The sequence below is a fragment of the Falco peregrinus genome, chromosome 6 (assembly GCF_023634155.1).
Source record: "Falco peregrinus isolate bFalPer1 chromosome 6, bFalPer1.pri, whole genome shotgun sequence".
NCBI classification, from domain to species: Eukaryota; Metazoa; Chordata; class Aves; order Falconiformes; family Falconidae; genus Falco; species Falco peregrinus.
In genome coordinates this window covers 26,753,206-26,774,794 of record NC_073726.1, presented here as the reverse complement: position 1 = coordinate 26,774,794, position 21,589 = coordinate 26,753,206, and the positions used below count along the sequence as shown (strand labels likewise).

The window sequence follows — 21,589 nt, the reverse complement described above, 5'->3', positions numbered from 1 at the left end:
AAAAATCAGCTTTTAAAATAATGTTTCTCTAGTTTTCAAGATTTATTTTAATGTAGGAATTGTAATTTTCTCCTTAAATGAATGAAATAAAATGAGGATCAAGAGGCTCTAAAGTGAAATTTTAATATGTCTAATGTAAATTTAATAAAATTACTTTAAACCAACAAAGACCACAGGTAAGAAGCTAAGAACTGTGACATGGAAATGGGAAATTCAGTCACAGATTGAAGTAAAAATGCTGAGAAGCATTAAATGAAGAGAGAACTGTATTACATTCATGACTTGCAAACGGAAAGGTAAAAATATCAATGTTATGGTAGTTAGCTATTCAGGAAGAAAGATGAATTCAGATTCTAGACTGGACGTTAACAAGCCAAAATTACATAGCAAATAGGACTAAAAATATTCTAATTTGAACTGAAATTGATGGCCAGAGTTGGCTGTAGGATTCAACAGCCTGGTCGATGGGTTACCTTATAACAACCTACTAACTAAATATTCTGCATTTCCTGTGTTTGCATCTGTGTTTGACCTGTTCCTGGCAACAAAACAATTCAACTTCCATAATAATCATGAGAAAAGGTGCAGAAAGCAATGTCAAAACCGAAACAAACTAAAATTACAGCAACTGGAGAATGTCAGTATCTGTGATAATAGATAATATTGACACCATTTGGTAAGTCCACTGTGATGACTGTACAAAGTCTGTCCTTACTGCAAAATGACACAATAAACTGAACAGGTTAACTGAAAGACTTGCACAGCTAAAAATAGGAAGTATGAAGTCTATGAAGTCTAAATAGATCAGTCTTTATGTAGCACGGGGAAAAGCACTCAGAAAGATGTTTCAGAAGCAACCTTAAAACCTGTGAGTCTGAGCCCTAGACTCCAAGCTTCTAGGTAACTTTGGAAAATGACACATAAGAAAAATACACACAATGATACAATATCGTTAATATATTGTACCTATCTTAATCTCATTGAAATGCATTTACTCACTGCCTTCACTACACTCAGAAACAGAGTTGGAACATACAGATATTTTTTTTCCCTTGGGATAAGCAGTAGAAAAATATATGAAAGCAGCATGTATTAAATTGGAGGGTTTGAGTTACACGGTAAATACATTATCACCAGAAAAGAATTAAGGAAAACAAACATGAACAAGAAAACACATTTACATTTTGTATTTGTGTGCCTATGAAAACTGCAGGAACTGGCAAGTAGCAACTAATTGCAACGCAACATGTTTTGGTAAACTAAAATCAGAATAAATGAAAGTTTTAAAGTGGCGACTTCCCTGGGCCATTCCAGCCTCGCAAGATTTTTATTAAGGATATTTTTCCCTTTTGTGATGAAACTTCAACTAAAGACTGCCAGATCAAGGGTCCCTTTTCAGTAAGAGACCTAGCTGAACATTTGGAAAGCCTGATCTGGGTCATGATTTTTCAAATGTTTATGAATGGAACAGGTTTGTCAAATATGCTTAAGTACTAATGAAACAAACACAAGATTTGTTGCTAACTCCAAGCACTCTCAAACCTCTGGGAGGGAAAGGCAAAAGTGGGAGCATCTATGAATATGATTATGGGTAAGTGCAGATAAGCAGGGTCCACTTAGAAAACAATACATAATTACTCTAATACAGATTTTAGGAAACTTTTGCATGTGCATTCATACAAGCTACTGCATAGAAACAAAACATATTCCTTAAATAACTAAAAATATATGAAATATTAAACACATTTTAGAATCCAAGTTTTAAGGGGCAGAAATTAAAGGTGCTAGTCTGTGAATAACAGAATCACACATTTCAGGATAACAATAAAGACAGGAAAATATAAGACAGGAAAAAATAGGGATCCATCTGCTTAACAGTTTTTATATTGTGGCTGAACTGAAATCATCAATGTGCTGATTTTATTCTGGGTTTACTCCTCATGTGCAGTTGGCAAATCATCTTGGCTGACATATAGAAAAAGCTGAAGTAGAGTTTAGAACATATTTTTTTTAATGGGAAATCATTCATCCCCAGTAGTGTGAATGAACAATGCTGTGTTCTGAACACCAATGTCTCTCAGACTTCTGACACTAATACTTCCAACTCTAAACATGCTCTGTCAACACCTTACATCTCTGTGTCAAATTTAAATACAGCACAGACAATGCAAAGAAGGGAAAAGATACGGGTCCAAAGACGTGCTACAAGGCATTTTCCAATGCAGACGGCTCTCTACGGACCAAAGTGTCCCTAGATTCAGGAGGGCAGCATTGGTTCAGACATGTGAAGCTGAGCATTTAATCCTTTACAGGCCAAAGCAGCTAGATGGAGGGAATCCCTGCTTGCAACTTTTCCTCTGCACAAAAGTGCACGAGCTAAGGCACAGCTGCTGCCTGCCTGCCTGCAACTTCAGGATATGGCCCGTATGGTTTGCTTATAGCTGTTTGCTCCCCGTTTGGCTTACTATTGTTTACATAGAAGGATGGTGCTAATACCATATTGCTCCATATTATGAATCACAGACCAGCATATGACTATTTATTTTCTCATTACCCATTTCTATTTTGTCTCATGAATAGGCAGAATAAGGAAATTTACAGGCAAGTTTCTGTAGACTGGAGGACACACCAGGGAAAAATGCAACGTGTACACACTCAGAATCTTATCATCACTAGCTTATTGGGCAGCAGCCAATTTATTCATCAAAGCACTCAGCTTTACATCTTTTTTAATATTCTATATGGAACAATAAAACAGCAAGACATTTGGAAGACAGAGCTAGTGATTACTTTTTTTATTTTTGCTAGCATATTTACAGATATGTTCAGAAAATGTCTTTGTGTTCTAGGATGCAGAAGAGGAGGAATGAACTGTGTCCCATACTTGGAAAAATTCCGAAGTCTCTAAAGCACTGCAGTGAAAGCCTTGGAAGGTACATGTAATATCTTATGGATAAAATATATGCTGCCAGTTCATTTGTTTTCTTTTACGTTCTTGGTCACGTGCAGGTGATAAGAGACTAATTCCCTACAGAAACCTGACAAACATGTCTGATAGCCCTCGGACGGAGGACACTAATTATTGTGCAAGTTTTAGTTGCCCTGGAGTCTCCCTGACCATGCCAGGTTCACCTGTCGGGCACTGCTAGGAGAGACACCAACCTGTAACCTCAGTGGGAGATAAAGGCAGGCAACGAGCTCTGGATTAACAAAGCCAACAAGAGTTCTAGGTAAAACCATACATATAGACGGTTGTGTTAATACACATTTTCTTACGCTGCACCTTTCCTGTTGAGATAATGTGTATCTGTGAAGAGGCTGATCTGTGCCGTTGTGTTTGCAGGTCACAGCTCCCAACAGTGAGTCCTGTAGGACAGTCAAAGCCATCCAGGCCTGCAGGACTATCATGTACCCAAAGTTTACCCCTCACATGGCCCAGTCAAATAAATGGAAGAACTGGGAGTCAGAGAAGGAATAAGATGCTGGAGTTCTGCTGTGCTTGTATGGCCTACCACCACTGTCTCAGACAGATGAAGTATTCTGCAACCCTGAGTCACATCTGCCAGCCCAACTATTCACAGATAATTTGGATCCCTGAAGAACCTCGAAGAGCACAATATGCCTTTGCTGGGAGATCCTCACCAGTGGAGTGAAGAGAGCAAATTACTTGATAGGATGGTAGGTTTCTACCCTAGAATGGGCTGAAGCACTTCTCTGAAGCCAAAACCAGGACACAAAGTTTGCTGTTAACACATTAACTAGATCTGTATCAACTGTAACAAGAACTCAAGAGATCTTTTCTAAGTACATGTGAAGCAGAGATGTATTTTTATATGAACATTCAAAACCAACATCTAATATTACACATCTGAATCTGGACATTGAACTGGATCCCATCCTATGCACCATGGGGTAAAGAAACGTTGCAAGAGGGAAAGGAAGCACCCAACTGGTCGGTTGGTTCTGCAGAAACTGGCTTGCTCCCATCTGTTTTCCCAGTATACAGAAACAGAAAATATTAAAACCCCCAAAACCAAAACCCAAAAAACCAAACCACAGCATTTTAATGTCTAATAATAATCAGCAAAATTGAGTGATAAAAGCAAAAAAGCTTTCAAAATGAAAAGTTCTATAAAGCAAATTTTCCAGGGTACCCAGCTGGAAAAATGCTCCCAGCTGTTCTCTTCCTTACTAATATTAGTAGTTGCAAGGTGGTCAAAAAGGGGAAGTGGTATGTTACCAGAAATCCATGCACACAACCATAAATTGCAAGGTTTTACAGAATATCTCTCTTAGACCAGCATTTCATAACGGAAGAGCAGCATCAGTCACCATTTCTCAGATTTAAAAATGGTTGGGCAATGACCTGGACAAACTGACAGGGCTGAGAACGTAGCATAAAGTAGTGGCAAAGGTGGGAATAACAACATTCCACTTTTGGGTTAGCAGTCCAATGAACAAGGCAACTACCCAGGCTCCTCTGATATAGTTCAACACTGACCCAGCCTGTCATAAGATATCAGCTGGGAGAAATAACTAAAAAAAGGAGAAACCACTTGTTTTTTCACCATTAATGCCAACTGCATGAAGGTCAATGGAAGGCTGAACAGAAGCTTTTGACTTTTGGCTGGAAAATGTTCCTCATAGAAATGGAAGTCAAAAACCCAATTAAATTTTCTTCACAATACTTGCCTAACAATGATGCACTTAGTCCTTTTTGTTTTCAAATTACTTTGCAAACATTATTTAGTAAAGGATGAAGAACATCATTTAAGTAACAAACATGGGATGAATATGAAATATTAAAAAAAAAAGATAACTTTTTGTGCAATCATAGCATCTGACAAATAGTGGTGATTTTTAATTACACCGAATGCCTAAATATTACAAATTACCACGTATTTGTGATACAACAGTTTTGTTTACTGGATCACAGCAGTTACTTGGAAAATACAGAGAGAAAACTTTTCAGACATAGGTCGTATGTCCTCCATAAGGTATTTCAGATTGCTTTTTCCATACTTCCTCAGTAACAATTAGTCACAATTTTTTCGATTTATCACGTAATCGGGTTATTACTGATTTTCAGCCGCTTGGAGGAAAAAGGCATTTTACACATCGCTGCTACAGTATTACAAATTATGTAGAATAATAATAGGGTTTGGAAGACCTCACAGACTGAACTAAAAACAATTATATGAAAATATAGCTAATGAAGTTTGTATTTTAAGGTATATTCACAAAGCCCAAAGACAAAACATCCACAAAGCAGCAGGGGTTACAGCCATGTTTTATATATAGCCAAGCAAATTGTCATAGATAGAAATATTAAAACACATATTGTAGTAAAAGAGATACTAAAATATATCTGAAATTGATTTTAAAATTAAATAGTACAGTAAAAAAAAATACAGAAACAATTTTTTTGTCATTTCTTTTCTCAGTGGAAAAAAATTACTAATTACTGCATTTTACTATTAAAGCCTTCCAGTGTCCTCAAGACACCAATTACATATTTTTTTTGCTAATTAAAACTTCAAATAAAACTCACACAGCTTACAACTGCAGGCTGGAATTGTTACAAGCATCGTGCTTCTATCACATAACACAAGGATTTCAAAGTAGTTTCATATAAATTATTCACATGTGGGATACTCCTGGTTTGATCTTAGTGCTATGATATAATATAATATAAATTATAATATAGATTATGTTCACATAGTCAGTGAGAAATTTTGTGTATCATCATGTGCTCCACTTCAAGAAAATTCTAAAAACTTACCCATTTTCTGACATAGTGTAATTTGATTGCTTCCCTATTTTAGCAACTGATTGGAACATTGTGGGTACAGAACTGTGGATTAGAATTTATTGTGCCAAAACTATAATGAAAATGCTCATCTTATTAAGATATGGACCACTTTCCTGATTTGTCCCTAAAATAATTTCATCTCCATTCTACTTTTAGTAACCATTTTGGTGCCCATTTTAAGCTCATGAAACCCAAGTTTCTGGAGTTTACACCTGATTTGGCACTGCAATTTGGCACTAGGCTGACCTGTTAGCTTCTTACGACCACCCAGCATAATATATGCTTTCTGAAAATCGTTGTTAGCAAAATGTAAAGAAATAATACATGAAAAGGGCGCATAAAAGTGACATTCCTCTCTCTTGTTCATACAGCTTTTCATTTTACTTAATTACAGTATGCTTTTTCTGGCACTGAACTTATAGCAGTGTCTCACTGTATTTTTCAGGAAGCAAAATAAAGTCTTAGGTACTAAAATAAGAGAAAGACTGACATGATTTTTTTTCAATGAGTTTTAGAAAGAAAAAGGATATTTTCCACTGAATCCTAGAACATTCCAGAGGCGGTACAGCACAGCAGAGGTTCCAGAATGTATAGAATTTTCCATGGCACATTACTTCATGGCCAGAAGAAAACAACACACTGAAATGATGAATTACTATTTTAGCATAGGTGAGATGGGTGTTTCCTTTACTGAACTCCCAAGACACACTTACCCACAGTGTGCAGGGTCTAAACAGCATCTGAATGAGGGCTCCAGCAGTCACTCTGTGAGCACTTCACTGATGCTGCTGTTCCCAAAATTAGTGGCCAAGCTGCTGCCAAGTTCAAGGTCAGCGAGTGCACACTCACACCCAGCTGCGGGGCCATGTGTGACCGCCATGGTCTCACAAAGGTTGAAATACTATCCTCACAAAATCAGAACTGATGGTTCTCCCGAAAGTTATTTAGGAATTACTCTGGGTTGCCCAGTAAATACAGGGGGCATGGGGGACACACACAACTCTGCTGTCCTTAATATGTCTGTAACTGCTCTGCCCCATTGGAAGGGTGAAACAGCAATGACATCTACATCAAACATGTACGGTTATTTCTGTTACATTAAATTTTATGAAGGTTTTGAGGCAAGTCAGCAGAGGGACCAAAGTGCTGAGGGATGCAGTGGCGGTAGAGACTAGACGCAACCTAGGCAAGCACCAGGACATTAAGGAAAGGGAAAAGGCACAACAGATGATTACGAGAGAAGACTGCTTCTTGATGCTAAATTTCTACCACATCCAGCCAGTAAGTTTTTTCATAAAACTTTTGTAAAAAGGCAAGCTCCATCAGTGCTACCTAATTTATCCTCAATTCCTTCTGGTGGTGGAAACAACTTTCTGCATCCAAATTTCTACTTGACTTACGTAATGTTAACATTTTACTGTACAATGTAGGATGGAAGCATTATTTAACATGCATTACCAAGTTACCATTGCTGTTAATTGCTTTTTGAAAACCCATCTCAGTGCTAATAAGTGGAGACTACAACACTGAAGGATGTTTGGAACTAAAAATGACTAACGCTTACAGTTACTTTGCCACAATTTCTTTGTGCATCCCACACTACAAATTCATATATGTATTTTAATTGAGGGAAGGCTAATTCACTCAGTATCATGTTCCCGTCCACTTGTTTCTACATTGCAATTAAATAAAGGAAAAGGTCAAAAACGTTGTGTGGTTGACACCAGCCTGTCTTGGCACCTGTAAATTCAGTACCAGCTTCTTTATGAGTGAGTATTACTTATTAAGAAAATCGATCCCTTCCTGAAAACAGGATGAACAGCCAACTGTGGCACACACAATGAAATAAGAACTCACCCTCAAATTCAGAAGCTTCACAGGTAAGAAGAATATTCACAAATCCCTGATATATCAGATTTCTCAAAATTATAAAATCACATAAATGAAGATAATCTTGATTTAACTTAGTGCATTCATTTATTATAAAAACTATTCGAGGGGGAGGGCAGGATGCTCATTCAACCACTTTGTTGTTACATTTGTAACAAATGTATAGTCATTTAGAATATTATTTTTCTTTCCATCCTTCACTGTCACTCACTATTTACCATTTTGCTGTTCAGAAGAGAAGCCTTTGGAATATCTGCTGTTAAAATGAAACAACTGTACCAAAAAATTATACTGGCACAATTGTAATGATTACTGCCTATAAGCTATACCTGTGTTCCAGCTGATTCCGTAACACTCATCCTCAGCAAGCATTATCCACACTACTTCAACGTAAGCATGACTCTTGCTTTGGAAAGATAAAGGGTAGAGAATGAGACATTGCAATCTCATGAAAAGTAATAGGTAAGAGGATTATTTTTAGTAAAATAGGAAAAAATACATCAAATTGGTTGCTCCTCGACCAATCCACACGAGATCACCATCAGAAGTAGACTTGCAACACATACAAGTGTCAGCGCAACTAAAGAGGCTTCTTCCCTTACAGAATCTTTCCGTAACAAGAAAACAAAACCTTCTCTTACAATTTTCCAAGGAAAGCTTTGGATTTCAAAAGAAAAGTTCATAAGTATTCTAAAACCTATACTGTTCTATTCTAATATGCTTCTCACTATAAAAATAAAAACTTGACCTAATCCATTTATTGAAAAGGTCTCTTTCCCTTGCTTATGGTTTTAAGAGTGGGAAAGCCTTTTATTTTACTTAAAATCACAAGATGAATGGAAAAAACTATAAAATCAATGTTACAGAAATAATGATTTTATTTTATTTTGTGCTTACATATACCTTTCAACAATTTACCTAATTCTTCAGGCAAACTGAATACTTGCTTTAAGTTGCTTATCTCACCAATATAAAATGGAAACAAAACTCATGCCCTTGAGACATGAATAATAATAATAATGAACATCTGACTCAGTCTGCCAGGGAAAGAATTTGGTCAGGACTAAGGAATCAGAATTCACGAAGCACTGACAGAAAAGCAGAGAACACAGCTATATAGTCTACAAAATACGCTTCACGTTCCAGTTCAGCTCTCAAGTTATTTAGCACATGGAAGTCTTAAATATGGTGTAACAGCTGTGGGGTCACTGAAAAGCTGAGGGCTACATTACATAAAAGCTGGCTATAACATGAAACAGCAGGTCCTGATGTCCCTCAAGTACGTTCTATGAGTTATCTCACGAGATTTTTAGACACCTGGGCTCTTTTCTCTGCCTGAGGCATTATGTGTGACCTGAAGTGCACAGAGTGTGTGCCTCTCGTGACAAAGACCAAAACTTCCAACCATGAAACATTCACAGGGAAGTGTCAGCCTGGTTACCCCTGACTGAACAAATGCCTGTGCCAACATGTAAATAATTTTTTGGTGTTTTTTGGTGTGGGTTTGGTTAGGTGTCTTTTTTCAATTTCATTCTTTTCAAGAAGAATTTACCACAAATATGCAGCCAATTAATTTTCCATTTTAGATTATAAAATTAACCAAAACCCATTACATCAGCTAGCCTCAGCAAACACAGCAGTTTGGACTAAACTAAAATTTAATCTTAAAAGGTCTTGCTCATATAAGTGGATTGAGGTTTATACCTAATACATGCTAGTCACTGGTAAACTATTCCTTGTCTCTTGCACAGTATTTGCAGGTGAGATGTAGGAGCATGACAAGCAACTCTGCAGTGCTAAAAATACAACATCTTGGGAGAACTGACAGATTCCGTGCTGGAATCCATGATTCAATAAAATAGCTTGCACTTCCTTTTATTAATGTTCCAAGGGGAATGCAGTGCCATAATACAAATTTGTTTTTCATATATCCAACATCACTCCCCACCAAGCACATTTCTTCTCTCAAGCTGACATCTTCTGTACTTGAGGACATCAAATGGGAGTACAAACCTTTTGCAAGACTGCATTTCTGCAACAAGCTTTCTACAGTCTCCATTCTGAAGCACAACAAGCCTGCATAAAGCCCTTGTTTGATTCAACTGAACAGCCTATTCTGCAGCTCTAACTGCTGGTTTAACTGTGTGACTCAGCCAGCAGCAACAGAAGAGTTTGGATGCCACCAAAATGAGATTCACCCAAGTACAGATTTATATCTTTGCTTTTTAAAAAATATTTTTACCACTGCAAAACTAAAAGACACCCTTAAAGTCAAATCTATCTTTATGTTTTACTCCCCCAAAAGTAATATTCTCCTGAGGCTGGGATCACCTCTAGGTTTGACGGTCAGTCAAGTGAGTAATAAAGAGGATTAATGTCATTTCTATCACAGAGGCAAAGTTATCCTGGAACTTGAACACCTGGGTAAACTTCAACTCCTGCAAAAACTTTCCATACAAGTTAGACACTTTATCAAGGCTCCAGAGACTTTGACCATACAGAGTTAAGTAGAGCCATGAGTGCCTCCAAGCACTGCAATTCAACACCTGATGTAATTTAAATGTTAGGCGGGTCACTAGCCTTAGCTTCAGATCCTTTGCCTTAGCTTCTGGCCATATAAGTAGCACTGTCCCAAGGGGCCTCCTATGGGCAGGTTGTGGGAGTTAGCCTGGGCCAGATATGGATGTAACCACTTTCTTGGGTGAAACAGTTCAGTTTTAGGGGAACGGGTTATTTTCTGCCAGCAGGACTCAGCAACTTCTGGACAGACTCAAGTCACCTGTATGAATGTAGCTGAAGAACTGACTCATCATCCATTCTTAACCTTGATGAAGTAATGAGGACTTTTTGCCACAGAAGCTAACGGGCTGTGATTGTCGGTACAGCCTTGCTGAGTTTCACACTGTGATGATATGCTTGTAGCTGCCATCTAACAACACTATGCTGAGACCCCATCACCTGGAGCCCAAAGCCTAGTGCCACTGTTTCTAAGCCCACCTGGTGGCCCCACGCACCTGCTGTAGCTGGTTGCAGATCAACTAATGGCTCATAGCCTGCAGCACCCAGAGCATGAGACAGGCAGTGATGGTCCAAGGCAGCAGAGGAGATGTCCCATAAAAATGCACATTCCTCACCAGCAATCTAACACTAAGGATCCTCCCAGGTGTCTGGACTGAGCCCTAGTAGGAGAGACACGGCTTAGCTTTCACCCCTGTCATGTGGCCATATGAGAAACATTCAGACACTGGATTTCTCAAAGCTTGAAGGATCCACATACACCAGCTTTCTGCCACTCATACCTCCCCACTGCGATGATGTACTGTGAAAACAAACTCAAACTGTTCCTAAGATATTCAGATGCTGTGTTCACCAGCAGCGTGCAAGTCTTCACATAAATAAAATTAATTTATCCAATGGCATAGAATGAAGATTCTCAGCATCAATGCCAAGGAAACTTCTTATGACTAGAATTGCAAATTAGAAAGGAATTAAACACCATCAAAACATGGCTATCACAAATTGTGCTGTATTTATTTGACAAGGTCCAGCTCAATAATCTAGCAGATATGCAGTAGTACATTTCATAAATGCAATTAAGCCTTAGTAGTATGAGACCTCACTACAGCATCTGCTATTAAATCCTTATTGAGGGCTGTAAAAGAGACAAGAATTTCTTTTCTTTCGTCCCAGTCTTTTTGGGAGAGATTATAAAGGGAACTGCTTAATGAAGTGCAGATTACCATTATTTTACTGAATGTAACTGTGACACAAAATTTACACATAATTAATTTATCTCTGACTTTCCCAGCCATACAGATGCTCAGAACACAGGGGTAAAGGATGAGGGCAAAATTAAAAAAAAAAAAAAAAAAAAAAGAAAAAGAATAAAACCCTGAATTTCTTTGTTATCTTTTAGGGCAACCTAAAGGGAGGGAACCCTGGGGAAAAAACACCCAAAGCACTGCACAGTGCTCACTGATGCTAAACATGGCTCCCAAGAGCAGGCAGAGAAATCAGAACTGTGCAACAGATCTGTGCAGTGGTGCACGGGGGGGCACAGCTGACAAGGAAGCATACAGCCAGAACCTGGCTCAGGCCATCATGTTCAGCTGGCCAACTCCTTTGTCATTCCTGTCACTCATCCCTGTTTATCAAATTGGCAGCATAAGAATGTATCTGGTTTTCATCATATTGGTATCTCCTGTGCTGTCCAATCCACTGGATAATCAGAATCAATAAGCTACCTCATGAGCATCCCCAACTCCAATTATCACTAAAGAAACGCAGAAGTTGAATTCAAACTTATGAATATCAAGACTGAAAACTAAAACAAACTAATGCTTCTCTTATTTACCTTCTGGATGTCCCATCACAAAACTATGATTAGAAATCACATGAAGAATGTAAGTAAATTCACATTCAGCGTCTTTACCTTGGCAGCCAGATTTCCCTGATGCTCCTCAGAATCCACAAGATATCTTTAGCATCCCCAAAAATACTGTTTTCCCAAATGCGTTTAATGGCTGTCAACCCTGATTCTCTATTGAGAGCTAGTAATAAACTGAAGCTCTTTTTCTCCTTTACAATTCAAATGCAGGAAGTAAATTTAAATCTGTATGTTTAAAGAGCTTGGTACTGAGATCTAAAACTCACCCCATCAGAACTCAGAAAAATTGTCATTCACAGCAGGCAATATCACACTCTAATTGGTTTAGTAAAAACTCTGTTAGGTGTTGAATTTGCCTGTCATAAAGAGGGTGATCCACATCTGGCAAATCCTCATTACAAACCAAGTCTACTTGAAGTGAGTTAAAAACACAGATCATGACTAAGTGTCAAATTTATGATTTATAGGGCACATTTATGGGGAGGGTGGATCTCTCACCGGATTGCCAGTGAGTGAATCTACAAACAAAAACATATTTCTTATGAAATTAGCATAATTTTTTCAGGGCGGAGGCAACATCAGGATGAGACTTGTTGATTTCTGGGTACCAGCTGACACTATGCAAATATCCTGAGCTGAAGGAAACAGAGGAAGAATTATGGGAAGTTAAACTTGAGAACAGGTAGCCATCAGTTGTGGGACAGTTGTTCATGTTTGAGCATCTATCTCTAAATGCAGCAGCTATCCTGTTAGCTTTGTATTTTCAACAGAATATATTCTTTATGTTTGCCTTAAGTAATAGCGATGTCAGCGCTGCTGGAAAACTCATCCATCCCTCAGGCAACCAACTGCAACGCAGGGGACTGTTCCACTCTAGCCTCTCAATACCTCAAACACAAGAGTAAAGGTCTCCAAGATGCTGCAGTGTGCTCCTCCACTAATCTGCAAGGCATAGTTTAAAAGTCAGTTAAGTAGGGCATCAGTTTTGAAGCCACACATCTGAGCAGCAGCCATTAAACACAGTCTTCACCGCATTGAGCAGGAGAGCAGAAAGACCATCTGTATAGATGAGGAAAACTGCCTTCACAGCAGTTACTCCTGTACTTCGCCTTTCTGTTAGACCTCTCCTCCAGAGTGCTTCATTGTTTTTCCTTGCCTTATTTACTTTGCTTGGCCTCTTCATCCTTCATGTAGCCTGGGAGCAGGGCAAGGCCACCAGCTGCACAACTGCTCTCCAGCTGAACAGAGAGGGCAGCTCCTTGGCCCATCCCCAGTTGTGCATGATGGATAAAAGAGATGGAAACGGGGAAAAAACCTCTCTCACACAGGGGAAGGGAGAAGCGAGTGGATCTGCCTGGTCTCGAGGAAGGTGTAGGCTCACAGCTGGAAGAGGAAACCACAACTCCTTCACCTCCCGAAGCAGGCCTGACACACTGCTGCAGGCAACTGACCACCCAGGAAGATCGCTTCCTGTAAAGGACAGGAATTTTAAGGTCTGTACTTCCTGGAATTACATTGCAATTGCTTCTAGCCTTACAAAGAAAGGTAAACCAGAAAAACATCATGCATAAAAAGGGCTTTCTGACAAAAACAGGCAAACTAGCTCTCCATCAGGTGATCTCCTCTAGCTCAACAAGAATATGAAGTATTTTCTGCGGTAGGTTGTTGCATGGGTTTTTCCCCCATGTGTGCACAGAGATTTTTTTCTAACCCTACACAGCTGAAGGTTCACTACAAGAACTCTCTAGACAGTTCCAGGAACACAGAAAAGCAGGTCATCACATTATTATTGCACAGAATACTTCACAGAGGACAAAGTAAAAGTATGGTACAAAACAAAAAAAACCTATGTAAACTTCCTTTTTTTTTAAATAAAAGGTTCTATTTAAAAACATGAAGATTAAATAGGAGGTTGTGAACTGGATATTTCTAGTTCCCGTCTGATTCTTGAATTTTGCAGACATAAGCAGTATAATAAAGGAGGAGGAGTTGAGGAAATAATGTCAGCTTCTAAAAACCACATTGTTTCTTCTTGTCCTGATTTATACAGAAATCTAAGTATAATAATGTATGGATTCCCTTAATTGTAATTAACAGGGCAGAGGTTGTGATTCGAAAGGATGTAATTACCGTATTTTTTCCAGAAGAACACAAATGAGAATAACTTTGCAAGAACAGAAATAAAAAATACCACAAGCAAAACTGAATAGAAAGAACGTAGAGTACTATCGCAGCTCAACAAAAACGAAGAATGCTAATTATAAAACATTCAATTGCTCAGGGAAGTCCAGTTCACACTCATACTAATTAAAGGATGTCTTCATGACCAATCCAAACAGCCAGCTGAAATCAAATTTTCTTAAAGGATTAAAACTGCAGAAGCAATGGAAATACTTAGACCAGAACAGCAAACTGCCAAAGGCACATGATGTTCCAGAGCAATGCAGAAAAGAGAAACATGTCAGAAGCATTTATTTTTGAATTCTTTAAAACAAGCCAAACTGGAATGCAAGATACCTTCAGTTTACCCTCACACACAGTGTTCACAAGCCTTTCCCTTCTTTCAATTACTACACACCATTAGTAGTCAGTGAATTAGTTTGTTTCAGATACAATAGCAAAGAAATCAGGTGTTAAAATTAGACCCACCGAAATAATTATTTTTCAGTTGGAAGGCTGCCACTATACACCATAACATGTCCTGTAAGCATCATGCCACTTTTCAATAATTAAATATTCATTGGACTACAGATAGAGACTGACTCGGCAAGGCTAAGGGTTCAGAGATAAAAGATCAAAGCTCAAACCTTTGCTCCAAATAAGGCTTAAATGGGATCTGGATGTGGGATTCCCTCTGTCCTGGGGAATACCTAACTGCTTGGTAATTGGGACTATAAAGCGAGGTGATGCTGTCGTTTCAGCTCCTGAGAGCAAATCAGCTCCTTCTCCTGATGAACTGCATCTCTGAACAGTTGAAATTCCTGTATATATCATTTCAACACATTATTGACACTACTTCTACCCTAGTGAAACAAACAGGGTCATGGAACAGACTCAAGCACTGGTCCACGGCTCTCAACCCCATTTCAGTGACAGCACGTGTCATGGTCTGGTATTACCTTTGTCAACAACTGTTCAGCTTAGGGGACAGCGGCAGACAGACCCTCGTTGCTACAAGGCTGCCTCTGGCGGGAGGGTGAGCAAGTTTAGCTGTATGGATGCAACCTGTGGCATGCAAGGGCAGTAAACAGTAGAGATACTGCAGAGATACAGCTTCAGAGGCCACCAGCATCAGGCAGATTTCTTGCAAGCACCAAAGCCAGCAGGTAACTGGATTCCATCCCCACAACAGAAACATTCACAAGGAAGACATCACAGAGCACTGGAAGGATTTTGCTGTTAAAAGGTCCACCCGCACTGAACCTGGGGAATTTGGAAGACAACAGTAACACAAATTTGCCCAGGCTAGATTCTTTAGTGTCAAGCAGTCATCCTCAGGAGGAAGGAAGGTGATCAGGAGAGTCTGCTGTCCCAGAACTGCACAAGAGTTTTCAGACAATTGAAGAAGAAAAGAATTACTATGAAATTAATAGACATGTAACAAGAAAACTGGGGAGGGGGAAAAGAAAAAGGGACAAAAAGAAGGCCGAAGGAGAATTTGCTAATGATGTGGCATATGATATCATACATGGAACCTCATCTGAGCTAAAAAAGACAATCTTGCAATTTGCAGAGGCTAGATAAATTCCTAACAAAAACAAGATTGTAATTTGGATCAGTACGAATACAAAACAGAGGAAGAATAGTTACAATTAGAATCAACCCTTGCTAAAGCAAACTAAAAGTTATGAATCAAAAGAAATTATCTAACAGAATGAGGCTTATCACAAATGACAACACTTTTGCATGAGATGGTATCCAAAATACTAAAAAAAAAAAAAAAAAAAAAAAAAGACAAAGACCTGAGGCGGTAAGGCTGACGAGTTCAAAGCAGTAGCACAGCAAAAACAACATACACAGTTGCATACACTGTCAAAATGAAAATAAGCCAAGAAAATGCCCAGGAGATACAAAAATTTTGCAAATGTGAGCACATACATAGCAATAGCATAGATGGGAAAAAAACACAGTCCTTTTTGATCAGCATGTTTGTAAGAGTAATACATGATGTTGTGGAGAAAGTGGGGAAAGAGAATACAAAATAGACAAGAGCATCTCAGCTGATAGCTCAGGTGTTCGTGTCTGCCACAGTTTCACAAATATTTGATAGTGTATGTGTGTATGTTAGGGAATTGCAGCAAACTGAGGTGTTGACACCAGCATTTAAGTTTAGCACATTGGACAAAACAACAGAACTCCCCTCATAATCCCGAAGGAAATGGCACAGAGGCCCAAACAGCCTACAGCTTCCATTTGGAAGATCTCAGAAGGCACCAACCACCAAGAAGATGGAACGGAGGTGCCAGGATAAGAGAATTCACAAGCTCTTAATATTTAATTTTCTAGAAAAGCCAGCAGGCCCAAGCAAGACTGCTTTAAAAATTAATCAAGCAATATTTGTGAGCTGAAGTCAGGAAGCTGCTTCACATACCCATGAACCTGGGTGTTATATTCATTTGATCTTCATTTAGTTTTGTACTTTTATGGATTAACCTCACCAGCCAGAACCTGTGAGAGGTACTGTGAGGCTCCTGATGGCATACGCAGACAGTGAAACAAGAAACAAATATGGATTTTTTTTCTTAAGGGCAGAGAAAGAAGCCTGAACAGCACTCAAATAAAAGATGCAGTAGTTCATACACTGACTGCACAGGGCTTGGGGCTTTCCTGGAGGCTGGGAAATAGCGATAGCAAGGGCCACCTGCTAACTGGTTCCCTGCACTAGCACTGCAACTGCCTCAGTATGACTGCTAGAATGTTCTAAGGAAACTCTCTTTATCAAAAGTAATTCTTAAAAACAAAAATAAAAACAAAACAACAACAAAAAAAAACCCACCAAACAAACAAACAAAAAAACCCAAAACCAACAAAAAACCCCAAAAACCAAAAGGAGCCTTGCAAGTAGTCTACAGCCACTTTAAAGTTGTTTAGCAATTACAGAGTAATGATTGCAAAACAGTAAATATTCCTTGTGGAACAGAAAGGTTTTGAGTTTCACAAGAAATATGCATTTCTACAGGGTCTTCCATGGTTTCAGCCTCTCCCTGGAGAGGAATTAACACTAAATTTGTAGCAGCAATGTCCTATAGACTAATGGATGTCTGGCCTAAGAAATTCAGATCTCTAGTCATTCTGATAATGGCTTCTGCTTATTTCATTATAGCCTCTCTATTATAATGTATCTCAAAAGCTATTTTAGCATCTACCACATTTTTCAAACTGCCATTAGTAAAAGATAAGCAAAAAACATTTCCAGTGCATGGAATCCAGACACCTACATTCCAGAAATTTCCAGTGAGAGGAATATTCCTAGCTTTACTGTCTTTAGAAACAATGAGCATTGGAATAAAAAGTTGTGGTTCCTACTGATAGGCAAGATTAGCAGTTATTGAACCAAAATTCACTCATCTGTAGTTAACTGAAACTACAATAAAGGTAAAACCAGGATTATTTTTTTTAGTATTTGTGAGTCATCCTTTAGTTCTTTTATTTATATGAGAAAGCAGCTTGTAATTGTAAAATCTTGTAGCTATTTGAGAACGATGGAAGTAATTTCTGAATCAGGCTGATTCACTAATTTTACTTTACTTTTATAGCATATGAATGCTTTTTGTAATGTTATACAATATGCCACAGAGTATTTATTTCTTCATCTTCTGCCCTGGAGTCCTGTGGAGTCTCGTATGGGTATGGTTCACTCATCACACAGAAGTGTGATTATATATTAATGCTAGAAAAGACAGTGCAATGGGTGATAAGAATTCAGTTACTGTGGACAATATATTCCAGTATTCCACTCACGGCTCTAAGAAAGTGCAAGGCCATGCTCAGGATGTCTATAACTAACTGTAGAAAATAAGTATTATATCATAGGAAAAAAATGAGCAAAATTTGTCACAAATCATCTCTGTCCTTTACTGATCACCAAAGTATCTTTAAACACAGCCCCTGCAAGAATTTTCTCTTTCAACTATTTCACCTGGCATGGTTTTACTATTTCTTCAAGCACAGTTATAGCAGTGTTTGTCAACAAAACACAAAAGGCAGTAAATGTTTGCCTGTTCAGAATATTGTCAGAATTTCCATACAGTACCGTCTGACTTCTGCCAGCACTGATCTAAGGAAATGATGTCCAAATTCACCTTTAACAGCACTATGACGTCCCACTAGTATGCAAGTGAATTCCAAGACAAAGTGTTTTCCTCTTACACAAGAGAAAATTATATTAATATTAATGTAGACTATAACATTAAACGATCATCATACATGTTAGCTCAGGAGATTAGTTAAAAGGAAACTACTGAGTTATATTACATATTTTATCCCCTCTTACCTTTTTCATTTTGGCTTAAAGTTACTGACTTTTTATTTAAGATTACCTTCTATTACTTATTAATGTTAGAACTTGAGTCATGACATGTCTGTTGCTCTATATATGCTCATGTCAGCATAGACCAAATTCTGGCTTCATTAACGTTCCTATGTCCCCCAGATCTCATCCCACTATAGTGTCTTAAATTCACTGTTGTAAATTGGAAGTAGAAAATGTAGACATCAAATTCACTGCCAGGAGGCAAAGAACCTAATTCAGTCTTCCAGGAGATAAGGCTACAGTTTGGCACTGACTTTATCAACTAAAAGAAATTTAAAAAAAAAAAAAAATAAAAAATCCTGGAGCAGCTTTATCTGACCAAATGTGTCACATCAGAGCTGGCTACCTTTGACCCCCCTATAGTCGCTGGAGAGGTATGATTAATATGACTGATTTTAGATGTCTACTTCAGGATGAGATAAATAGTACCCTTTCTAAGAGGCCTGCTTTGTTCCCCTGAGCATGTAGGTGGCTTCAGGTGACTCACTCCAATTGGAGACTTCTAATACTAAGTGAGATGAGTCCCTCTTGCTCATACCCACCTTCTGGGGTGATACAGCGAGTATCACAAAAGACATTTAATAATAGCCATTACAAAGAGTACAATCATCATCAAACCAAAGAAAGCTTTTGCTTGCTACCTTTTCACCCTGGGGAAGTTGTCCATTTCTTCTGACTCTGTTCCTCATTCTGTAAAAATGCAATGGCACCACATTCACCACAGTACTACAGATGATGAAATATATGGATAATTACCTTCATTTTCAAATGCCATGATCCAAAAGTTTAATCATAAAACCATTATTTTCTAGGACTTGATAAAGATGCTGGAGAACTTTTGGCTGTTTGCAAAATAGTTGGGAAAGGAGAAGAGCCAACAGGCACAGGCTGAACACAGACCACCCATGTCAGGAAAACCTTTTCACACCCGGGAAGATGTTGCCCAGAAAAGCTGTGGACTCTCCATCGCTGGAGACATTAAAAGTACTGCTCCATTTGTGGGGTGGAGCAGAGGGCTGGAGCAGAGGACATCCACAGCTCCCTTCTACCCTCCACAATTCTGTTGCTGGAATTCCCGCTGTGGAATGGTGGACCTGACATCACGAACAGAAAGCTCAGAAACGTGCCCCAACTACGTTACACTTCCTTAATGAAATAATTTGTCAGATTAGTAAAAATTCTGATTTATGTTGGCTTGTGAAAGTAGATTAAACATATCAAACCTGATGATGATTTCACAACAGCTCATCTGTAAAAAGGCTGCATTTCACATGAGACATTTTACGGTGGAAAGGAAAAGCACAGTGATAACCTGTGTTACTGAAGGTGAAGAGTCTAACCTTGGTATCTTCACTGACACTAGTAAGACCACAGACACAAGCTTTGATATAAGAGCCTAGCCTGCACAATGCTTTCACAAAGCACCGCAACCTTTTAATAACATTTAACGAAATTTAAATCTTATGCCATTCCAAAGAATATTTATATGGAGCAGAAATTAAAGGATGGCTTTTTTTATTATCCTTAATTATTAACTATCCTTAAACTTCCTACACATTTTTTTTTTTTCAATGGTAAAAGTTCTTACTTCTGGAAGAAAGCACAGAGGCTTTAGAATAATGTGTTTTGTTTGATGGACAGAATCGTCCTCTTTGTGCAGTCAATGACATTACCGAACACAGGGCTATGACACTATTAAAAAAATTCAAAAAATAAGGCCTGTGTTCTGTTTTTTATTTGCTAATACAGTTTAATAAACCTCTGACTTCGAGAAAAAAATAAAAGTAAATACACTGCTCAGTCAAACATTGCACCAGTTTACACAGTTTGCTTAGCACCATTCAAGCAATCAGATTTTTAAAGTGCACAATTAAAAGACAAGTACACCTTTGTAAAAGAGGGGCCTATGCCAATTCATACTGAAAGAATGGATGATCTTCATCCCAGTAAAATTCAGCCTCATTGACTGTAGAAAAAATTTTCCATATGGCCACATTGGATAGGATGAGCTGGATCCCGTTAGTGACAACCAACAGTACTGTGCTGCTATGCAGCTGTGAACAAATGCACAATAACTTCTGCTGGGGGCGGGGGGATAATGCTCTATTTGAATCTTTTGTATTACTTCTTCATAGGCTATGAGTTATAAATTATTTCTGTTTCGTCACTTGCCCTTACTCCCACTGACATTTTTCTGTAGCTTTGTAGCTGTATTTTCATTACGCTTATTTACAATAAAATGTTTTCTGTTGTTTTAATCTTTCTTGCTTCTGAAGGAAAAAAATGTTCAAACCATGAGGGACACCCTGAAAAATCAACTATTCAGAAAAAGAAAGTGCTGTCAAATGTTTGCGGAAGTCTCTAAGTGTTCACAAAATGTGGGTTCAAAAGTACAATTAACATTAGAGTAGAAAGTGCTCACTACCTGGGAAGCTACTACATCAGGAAAGAATAAAATATGGCCACTTGGTGATGTGGGAAATTAAAGATATTCTAAGAATAAAAATAATGTTCCATGAATAATATATATAGGAACAACAAAACAAAATAAAAAAAAAAAAAAAGACTAGAGAAGAGACACTGAAAAATATGCAACAAAATAATGGGCACCCTTTTTTATTGCAAAGACCAGGAATACAGTTTCATATGCAGTTTATGATTTCTCTTTTTTCCTAAAATAATGGTATAAATCAGAGAACTGCTGAGCATCAGAGAAGCTCAGGAACTGGTTTATATTTTGTTATCTATTCTGGAATCACAAAACTCTTACTGCAGCACAGCAAGATGTAACAGATTACTTGTTGATATAAACCGACTTATTAAACTAGTAAGGCTCACAATCTTCACTCAGCAACACGTTCTTATGTGTTAGATGAGAACTGTGTGTTATTTTAACGTTAGTTCTATTTGTGTCAATCCAAATGGGAATAGATTAGGATTTCTTTCCATCTTCAAGACAACACAATAA

General features: G+C 38.2%; 1 protein-coding gene across 4 annotated transcripts in view; it reads right to left on the bottom strand.

Annotated features, from left to right (window-relative positions):
* PCLO (piccolo presynaptic cytomatrix protein) overlaps positions 1–21,589 on the bottom strand; it is a 402,552-nt gene that overhangs the window by 261,404 nt on the left and 119,559 nt on the right. The gene's annotated exons all lie outside the window — the stretch shown is intronic.